Genomic DNA, 10,831 nt, shown 5'->3' on the forward strand with positions numbered 1-10,831 from the left:
TTTCTATACTTTATCACTATGTGTTAGCGATGGTTGTAGTCGCAATAGTTGGCGTGACGACCTCGACGCAATGACGCTACGATGGAGATCAAGGTGTCGAGCCGGTGACAATGGAGATGTTGAGGATGCTTTGGAGATGGAGATCAAAAGCACAAAGATGATGATAGCCATATCATGGCACATTTTTGATTGCACGTGATATTTATCCTTTATGCATCTTATTTTGCGTAGAACAGCGATAGCATTATAAGATGATCCCTTCACTTAATTTCAATATAAAAGTGTTCTCCCTGAGTATACACCGTTGCTACAGTTCATCGTTTCGAAACACCACGTGGTGATCGAGTGTGATATACTCGACGTTCACATACAACGAGTGTAAGACAATTTTGCACATGCAAAATACTTGGGTTAAACTTGACGAGCCTAGCATGTACAAACATGTTCTCGGAACACTGGAGACTGAAAGGTCGAACATGAGTCATATAGTAGATATGATCAACATAGAGATGTTCACCATTGATGACTACCCCATCTCATGTCATGATCAGACATGGGTTAGTTGATTTGGATCATGTATCACTTAGATAACTTGAGGGATGTTTATTTAAGTGAGAGTTCTTAAGTAATTTGATTAATTGAACTTAAATTTATCGTGAACTTAGTCTTGATATTTTTTGCATATCTATGTTGTAGATCAATAGCTCGCAATATAAGCTCCCCTATTTTTGATATGTTCCAAGAGTTGAAGTTAATATTTCAAGATGCTCGGGTTGAGAGATATGTGTAAGTGCATCTAGTGCCCCTTAGTGATTTTGATGTATTGAAGACTTATATGTTAAGGGACTGATGTGTTTGTGAGTGTACACAGGTCTATAAGTCTATGATGAGTTTGATATTTCAAGATGCTCGGGTTGAGAGATATGTGTAAGTGCATCTAGTGCCCCTTAGTGATTTTGATGTATTGAAGACTTATATGTTAAGAGACTGATGCGTTTGTGAGTGTACACAGGTCTATAAGTCTATGAGGAGATTGATATTTACCGAGAAAGTCGACCCCTAAAAATGAAGTTCTTCGATTGAAGACTTTGGATTTTTGAAGGCTTTCTCAAGACTTTGAAAGTGAAGAAATTGGTGTGACCATGAAGACACGGTATTCATTCGAGGAACATGAAGCGTGAAGACTTTTGTTTTCGTAGTTTCTTTTTTCTCTTTCTTGAGTCATAGGAAACACCGTACTGTTAAAGGGGGTCGAGAAAATACTAAGGAAAAGTTTCCAAGTGATGCTCAACTCAAAATCCTACACCTACCAATCCCTTCAAGTGAAGCCATTGGAAATCTCATACAGTTCAGTCAATTTCTTCAGTGACAGAGATGAAGTTCTTTTGGTATCTGAGGAATTTGTTCTGACTGAGGAGTTAGGAATTCGCCAGTGCGGATTACCTACAAGTGAGGAACATGATAGCCATGAGGAATTTGATAGTCAAATTTCCGCCCGTTGTTGTGCTACGCGTCAGCTGTCCCAAAATATCTACCCATCTAACGGTCATATCATTGAAGGGCATTTATGTCTTAGCATGTCGGGCTGCTCCCTAGGCTATAAATAGCCGCCCCTACAACCACTAGCTGGTTGGCTGCTTCAAGAGAAACTGACACTTGTCATTTGAGAGCATCCCATCCTCTGAGGACTTTGATCGAAAATCATCAAGTGAGGAAAACCCAAACTCAAACACCTACAAACCCAAAGTGATTGAGCGTCACTGAAGAAATTGATCCTGCGTGGATCCGACGCTTGTTACCTTTGAAGATTGTGCATCTTCCGGACGGTTAGGCATCATGATCTAGAGCATCCAAGAGGAAATTATGGATCACCGAGTGACCGAGTTTGTGAAGGTTTGGAAGTCACCTAAAGACTTACCATGAGTGATTGGACAAGGTCTGTGTGACCTTAGTTCAAGGAGAATACGGTGAGGACTGTGTGTCCGGGACTGTGTGTCCTCAGGTATAAATACCTAGCCGCTCCAACCAGACATACAACTGTCACAGCAGTTGGAACTGGTCTACCAAATCACTGTCTTCACCAAGCCTACTGGTTCTATTTCCTCAACTCTTCCATTTCCTCATTACCGTGTTGTTTGCTTGTTCATATCTATTCGAAGACTTTGACTGAAGACTTTCTCAATTTCCCCAGTTCAATTTCTCTAGTCAGTTTGTCTTCATCCTGTTTATCCTGTGTTTATGCTTTTTGTACTCTGTGCTTGTATTCATTTCATAATGATGACCATACTTATGTTCTGTTATGTTTGCATCTGAGTACTTATTCCGCTACAAGTAGTTATTCTCTTAGGAATTTCCTCACCCTAAAATTCCTAAGTAAAGAATTCATAAAAATCACCTTTAGTCGACTTAACGCACTTTCAATTGGTATCAGAGCAAGGTACTCCCTTGTTCTATGTGATTTTGGCTTAACCGCCTGGAGTTTTAGTTATTTCGACCGCATGTATGATCAAGGTCTCTGATGGGTGTCCTACCTTCGATGGGACGGACTACCCCTACTGGAAGAATAAGATGCGCATGCATCTTGAGGCAATTGACAACGATCTCTGGTATGTTGTGGAAAATGGCGTTCCCTCTGTCACTCCTACCATCAATGCTACTAATGTGAAGAGATTCAAGCAACTCGACTCTCAAGCGAAGAACATCATATGTGGCCATCTGAGCAAAGGGCAGTATGGCAGAGTGAGTGCTTGGAGACAGCAAAGCTTATCTGGGACAGGTTATCCAAGGTAAATGAAGGAGTCTCAACACAGCGTGACTCCCGAGTTGACGTTCTTCGCAATCTCTTCAACCGCTTCAAAAGACTCGACAATGAAAATGTTCAGCAAACCTTCGATCGCCTCACTGACATCTCAAATGAGCTTCAAGCACTTGGTGCCACTGACATCACCGACCATGAGGTGGTGAAGAAATTGCTGAGATCGCTTGATTCTTCATTTGATACTCTGACATTGATGATACAAGAATGTGGAGACTATACGTCACTTGATCCCGTTGATATCCTCGAGAGGCTAAACACTCATGAGTTCCAGCTTGCTGAGAAGAGAGATCTCTATGGACCAAGCTATGGCAGATCACGAGCTCTGAAGGCCAAGACAATGTATCAATCTGAAGGTGAAGATTCTGGTAGCAGCCTTGGAGATCCTGAAGAACTGAGCCAGGAGCTAGCAATGCTCGTGAGGAAATTCCAAAAGTTCTCAAGACGTGGTCGTTTTGGAAAATCCTCAAGAAGTGATGACTTAAGATCAGATTCCTCATCCCATGATTACAAGAAGAGACTCCGTCACAAATGCAAGAAACCCGGTCACTACATTCAAGATTGTCCTCAGTGGGAAAAGGAATCAAAGAAGAAGAAGTACAAGGACTACAGTTCTGATGATTCAAAGAAGAAGAAGAAATCTTCAATGTCCTCTTCATCAAAAACTTCAAGGTCTTCATCTCACAATAAGAGCAGCTCCAAGAAGGATCGGACATTCATTGTCAAGGAAATGGACTCTGAGGCTGAATCTGACGAAAATGAGGAAGAGGAGGAATCCGAGGAGTCAGAGTCTGGTGTGGGGAGCCTGGCCCTCACTACCGCGTTCGTCAGCAAGTCCATCTTCAACTCTGAGGAAAAGGACCTCACTAACAGTACTGACGATGGGGATGATGACTACGCTCCCACCTATTGCTTCATGGCAAGGGTTCAAAGGTACTCAAATATCCCTCCTCTGAATCAAGTGAGGATGAATCTGATGAAAACCTCAAACCTAGCTATTCTAAACTTGCTAAGATTACTGTGAAACTGCAAAAGGCTCTTGAAAAAGTTCAAAACATGCTAGATAAAAGCGATGATATGTTGGGGGAGGAAATGGATCGCACGAAAATTTTGACTAAAAATCTTCAGAGACTTCAGTCCAAGTTTGACAATCTTTAGAGTCATCATAACACTCTCTTATATGATCATGAGAAGCTTTCTTATGAATTTCTTCAAATAAAGCAAGATCTTGAGCAGTTAAGAGTGAGTTATGAAGATCTTCAGAAGGAGCGTGATTCATTACTTGCTCAACAAATCAACGCTACTCAGGAAGAATTTATTCCTCCATGTTTGAAATGCATTGAATGTGAAACTGCTAATTCTTCACCTGAATGTTCAAATGCTTCTATTGCTGCAAATTCTTCAACTGTCTCTGCTATCACTAATTCCTCATCCGAGGATGCTGCTAGTATCACTGACCATGCAAGGCTGAAGGAATTGTATGTGACAGGCATGTACAAAAGCCTTAAAGGGCATCATGCTCTTTGTGATGTGCTTAAGAAGCAGATCCTCAATAGGAACCCTAGGAAAGAGGGTATTGCCTTTGAGAGGAAACTCAATGCGGATGGGTCCTACTGGAAACCTGAGCAGTATCCCAAAACATCATGGGTTGCTGCAAAGGGGCCTTCAGTGGATCGATCTACTTTATCTGGCTTTACATGTGAATCTTCATATTCTTCTGATGAATCATTTGACTCTAACTATAAACTGTTCAAAAATCAGAATGGTGAAGTATTTGCTAGATATGTTGGCACTAACTTCAGGAACGGTTCCCCTATGAAAAAAATCTGGATTCCCAAAAGGTGCCTTGAAAATCTTCAGGTGAATGTCATCATGACACCACCTGTGAAGAATAGGAACCCCATATCAAATTCTTCATATGGACCAAATTCTTCATATGGATCCAAGTCCTCATACGGACCAAATTCCTCACGTGGATCAAATTCCTCAAAAGGATCAAAGTCCTCATATGAACATCATCATGCTAACCCTTCTGTTTCACAGGGAAGATTTAAGGGCTATGAATATGAGCATTATTCTTCTAACCATTATGTTCATAAGTCATCAAAGAATTTCTCTGCTTATTCATATGCTTACCCTAACTCCTCTTATGTGAAACGAAGTGGAATGGCTTCAATGCCACCGTTATCTTATGGAGCTCACAGAATGATGAACTCTTTGCCACCCCTTCAGATGTGGGTGGTGAAGAAAAAGAACTAATCTCTTATGCAGGGTCAGGTCTCCAGACGAACTTAAACGTCTGAAGAATTTGCTGGAGACCTGAATATGCTTGAAAGGACGCAAGCTAATCATGAAGAAATAAATTTTCATTTCTCACGTCCTCATACTACTCTACCTGTTCTCTTTCTTGACGGAATTGATCTGATGAATTCGATGTCATATTCTTCACTGATGAAGTATATGAGTTCGTAAGCTACACTAATTCATCTACAGGATGATCAACCCAAAGCCATTGAGTGGGTCCTCGACAGTGGATGTACAAATCACATGACTGGTGACAGGAGCTTATTGATGGACTCTGCTTTACCTCCATCACATCTGAATCATATCACCTACGCTGACAAAGGCAAAAGCAAGGTATTGGGTCTAGGTAAGGTTGCAATCTCAAAGGATCGACACATGGACAAAGTCATGCTTGTCGAGTCCTCAGGGTTCAACCTCATGTCTGTCTCAATGCTTTGTGATCTTGATATGGTTGTTGTCTTTGGGAAGTATCGTTGTGTTGTGATCATGGAAGCTGACAATTCCAAAGTCTTCGAAGGCTTTAGGAGAGGAGATTTGTATATTGTTGATTTCTCTACAGGACCACAACCTGCTACATGTCTACTTGCAAAAGATTCAGAAGGCTGGCTATGTCATCGACGACTTGGTCATTCTGGGATGAGGAACTTGCACACGCTCGCGAAGAAGAAGCATGTCATTGGCATCGAGGGTGTCAAATTCCTCAAGGACCATTTGTGTGGAGCTTGTGAAGCCGGAAAGATGACCAAGGCCAGGCATCCAGCGAAGACCATCATGACTACCACTCGTCCATTTGAATTGCTTCACATGGATCTCTTTGGCCCTACTCACTATGCCACGTTTACTAATGCTGCATCTTTATATGGCTTTCATTGTTGATGATTATTCTCATTATACATGGGTGCATATCATCACTTACAAAACTAAAGTGCAGGAAGTCTTCAAACGATTTTCCTCGAGGGCTTCAACCAACTTTGATGTGGAGATCAAGCACATCATAAGTGACAATGGAACTGGATTCAAAAATACTGGTCTTGATGACTATCTTGATGAACTTGGTATTACTCATGAGTTATTTGCTCCTTATACTCCTCAGCAAAATGGCATCGTGGAGCGCAAGAACAGGACTCTTGTTGAGATTGCCCGCACTATGCTTGATGAGTACAAGACGCCTCCTCGCTTCTGGCCTGAGGTAATTGATACTACATGCCACATCATCAACAGGGTATATCTTCACAAATTCTTCAAGAAGACTGCATATGAACTCCTCACTGACAAGAAACTCAATGTGAGTTATTTCAAAGTCTTCGGTGCTAAATGTTGGATTAGAGATCCTCATCACAATTCTAAATTTGCACCGAAAGCACATGAAGGTTTTATGCTTGGTTACGGAAAGGACTCGCAGACCTATAGAGTCTTTAACAACGTTCACCACAAGGTTGTTGAAACTGTAGATGTGCGGTTCGATGAAACTAATGGCTTGCAAAGAGAGCACCTACCTCCTGTGCTAGATGAAAAATCACCCGAGGAATCCGTCAAGTTCAAGGCTACAGAGGATGTCATTCCTACCGAAGAATATGCTGAAGAAGTCATTCCAGAATGTGAAGAACGTCATGCTAATGCACCTGAGGAAAATGGTGCTGAAGAAAATGCTGATCAACTTCCTCAACGACAACCAGCCCATCCTCGTGTTGCAAATGAAGTGCAGATTGAGAAAATCATCAGCGACATCAATGCACCAGGTCCTCTCACATGCTCAAAAGCTTCACATTTATCTAACTTTTGTGGGCACTTTGCTTTCATCTCTATCACAGAGCCCACTAAGGTAGATGAAGCATTTTTGGAGCCCGAGTGGATTCAAGCTATGCAAGAGGAATTACATCAGTTCGAGCTCAACAACGTCTAGGAACTGGTCAAACGTCCAGATCCTCGCAAGCACAATATCATTGGCACAAAGTGGATCTACCGCAACAAGCAAGATGAAAATGGCCTTGTCGTGAGGAATAAGGCACGACTTGTAGCTCAAGGCTACACATAGGTTGAAGGAATTAATTTCTATGAAACTTCTGCACCTGTTGCTAGACTTGAGGCTATTCGCATATTACTTGCTTATGCTAACCATCGTGATATCATCTTATATCAATGGATGTGAAAAGTGCATTCCTCAATGGTAAGCTTGAGGAAGAAGTACATGTTGTTCAACCCCCAGGTTTTGAAGATCCAAAGCATCCTGACAAAGTCTTCAGACTCAATAAGGCCCTCTATGGCCTCAAGCAGGCCCTCGGGCGTGGTATGATACTTTGAAGAAATTCCTCATGAAGAAAGGCTTCAAACCCGGTTCACTTGACCCAACTCTTTTCACTAAATCTTATGATGGTGAAGTGTTTGTGTGCCAAATTTATGTTGATGATATCATTTTCGGCTGTACTGACCAACGTTACATTGATGAATTTGCCTATATGATGAGTGAAGAATATAAAATGTCTATGATGGGAGAATTGAAATTCTTCTTAGATCTTCAAATCCGTCAATAGCGCAATGGCATATTCATATCTCGGGAGAAATAGCTCAAAGATGTACTGAGAAAATTCGGCATGCAAGATTGCAAAGGAGTCAAAATCCCTATGCCCCCAAATGGCCATCTATGCACTGATGAAAATGCTATTGACTTCGATCAAATGGTATACCGCTCCATGATTGGTTCTTTATTATATTTATGTGCATCTAGGGCAGATATGATGCTTAGTGTTTGCATGTGTGCCCGATTTCAAGCTACACCGAAGGAATCACACCATAAGGCTGTGAAGTATATTCTTCGATATCTAGCTCACACACCAACACTTGGATTATGGTATCCCAAGGGCTCGGCTTTTGATCTCATTAGATATTCAGACTCTGACTATGATGATGATCGTGTGGACCGCAAGTCAACATCAGGCACATGCCATTTCCTCAGACGATCCTTGGTCTGTTGGTCCTTGAAGAAACAGAACTGCGTATCACTGTCTATTGCTGAAGCTGAGTACATTGCTGCTGGTTCTTGATGTGCTCAATTGCTATGGATGAAGCAAACCCTCAAAGACTACGACGTTAACATGAAGAATGTGCCTCTCTACTGTGACAATGAGAGTGCCATCAAAATTGCTCATAACCCCGTTCGGCACTCGAAGACAAAGCACATTCAGATTCGTCATCATTTTCTTCGTGATCATGTGTTGAAGGGCGACATCTCTGTTTAGCATGTGAAGACTGAAGAACAGCTAGCTGATATCTTCACAAAGCGCTTGGATGAGAAAAGATTTAGCAAGTTGAGGTGTGAGCTAAATATCCTAAAATCTTCGAATGTCCTATGAAAAGGACACACATCCTAACACTTATACAAAATTGATGACTTAGATGTGCAACACACGAAGAAACGTTTTTCTTCAATCAATGAATACTAACACTCTAAGTGTGAAGAAATTAACGAAGAATTTGATTTTCAGAACCCTACGACAATTGTACACAGTGTCTGAAATGATCATTCTTATACGGTGGGTCACGCCACCATCAAAAGTTGAAAATCTTTAATTTGAGTTTTTCCTCATTTTTGAAATTCATCAATTGTTCTTTTTCTTCAACTTTGCAATGTCTTCACTCTTTCCATTGTTGTTCTTCATTGGCAATATATATATAAAACACCTTTTCTGTACTCCCAAGAGTACATACTCCCACCTCTTAACGGATACTTTTGGGTTGATCCAATCCGGTAGCAAACTAACCGCTTGGATGCAACTAAATTGGTTATGTGACCATGCGTGCATGCAGCCATGCATGGAACTACTTGACTAGAATCATGGGAGCGTGTGTGCAGTACTATTTAATTATTAATCACGAATCGGGATATGATTTACTGGTAGTATAATGCATGATGTCTACGTTGTTGGATGAAATGGAGTAGTATATCCATGAAGACGCTTATCACACAGAAGTTTGAAAAAGACTATATTTTTATGGGGTATATACTGCTTTTTAAAGGAGCATATATGGATTCCAAGGAGTATATACTGCGTTGTTTTAAGGAGTACATACTGATTTTTTCTTTGAGTACATACTTTAATTTTAAGAAGTACGCCAAGGCTTTTTATGGGTGATATATACTGTTTTTTCTGGAGAATATACTTTTTATTTGAAGGATTGTGTATTGCGTTTACAGGGTATATACTGCTTAATTTTTATGGACTATATACTGTTTAAGTTCCAAAGAGGAAGTATATACTGTTTTTTTCCTTCGGAAGCAGCATGAATTGCCTGTAATGAAAATAAGTATATACTTCATCAGAATATATGCTCCAAGGCAACTATATACTACATTTGATAGAAAACAAAGGAGTATATACTACATTTGTTAGAAAACAAGGGAGTACATACAACATATTTTAGAAAGCACAAAGTAGCAGTACAATATTTTAGATCAGGTGAGTTGATACAACGTATACAACTTTAGTATTTAGATCAGGAGCATAGTTACGTAGCAAACAAATAATCATAGATTAGTACTTCACTCTGCATCTTCCGTACATGTAGACAAAATAATTAGGAGACAAATGCTTCAAGAAACGCCATTAGTTGAAGATGCATGAAGTAACAAGCAATCAACTCATGAATTATATTTGTAGTAGCATCTCTGATCTGACGTCCATTCACAGGAGCTGGGCACTATAGGAGTTGTGGCCACGTGCTACCATCACGGCAGATGCTGCGGCTCTCCTGCCCTTGCTGCTTCATCATGCTTTGAGCCGTGGGGCGTCGACGGCCGACATCGCTTGTGTAGCTCCGTTGTAGAATACAAGTCCATACGGTCCATTATCACACGCAGCTGTTAGAATTAGATGGAAATATTGATAAAATCCGCACATCGTCTCTGCTCTATAGTCTGTTGGCTCTCCTCTTGGGGGTTTCATCATGTCAGTTTTCACACGGGAAGAAACTAGAACCTCTACCAAAGACAGAAGAAAATCACGACGTATCTAGATGTGCAAGTAGCCGCCGACAAACATTTTCCTCACTTGATCCTACCAGTGCGCCACTGGTCTGCTTCCATGCAGGCCACTGCCGAGGGATCTCCTTCTTCTGGAAGCCGGTGATGTGGCCCGCGCGGCCGTGCGAGCGGCCGCCGCCATTAGATGTCGATGCAACTGGTGTAGAAACGGATAAGCTCACAGGTGGTTGAATTAGCAAATAAAATGACTAGAAAATCGGAGCGCCAAACCTAGCCTTTTTACTATTATTATTTAAATCAAAATTTAAATGGATATGATGCTAGAAAAATTCAACAAGAGACACATAGCTAGAAGTATGTACTCCTAGAAGTACTAACCCATTTTCCTATATATATATATATATATATATATATATATATAGGACAAATATTTCCTACAAGCAGTGGTAGTTACCACCACTTGTGTTTTGTATGTTGTATGTAGTATCTGTCCAAATCGAGAGTATGTACGTATAGTATGTAGTATATAACAATAATTAGGTAGTATATATATTAATTTTTAGGTAGTATGTATTATTTTTTGAGTATGCTCTTTTTTACGTACAAATATATACGTATTTCACAAATATAATAAAAACTATGGGTTCATATGTAATTTTTTCATGAAACTTGTTTTGAAATATCTTAGATATAGTATATGAACATATTTAAAATAATAAAATAGTACATATAGT

This window comes from Triticum dicoccoides, chromosome 7A (assembly GCF_002162155.2).
Source record: "Triticum dicoccoides isolate Atlit2015 ecotype Zavitan chromosome 7A, WEW_v2.0, whole genome shotgun sequence".
Taxonomy (NCBI): domain Eukaryota; kingdom Viridiplantae; phylum Streptophyta; class Magnoliopsida; order Poales; family Poaceae; genus Triticum; species Triticum dicoccoides.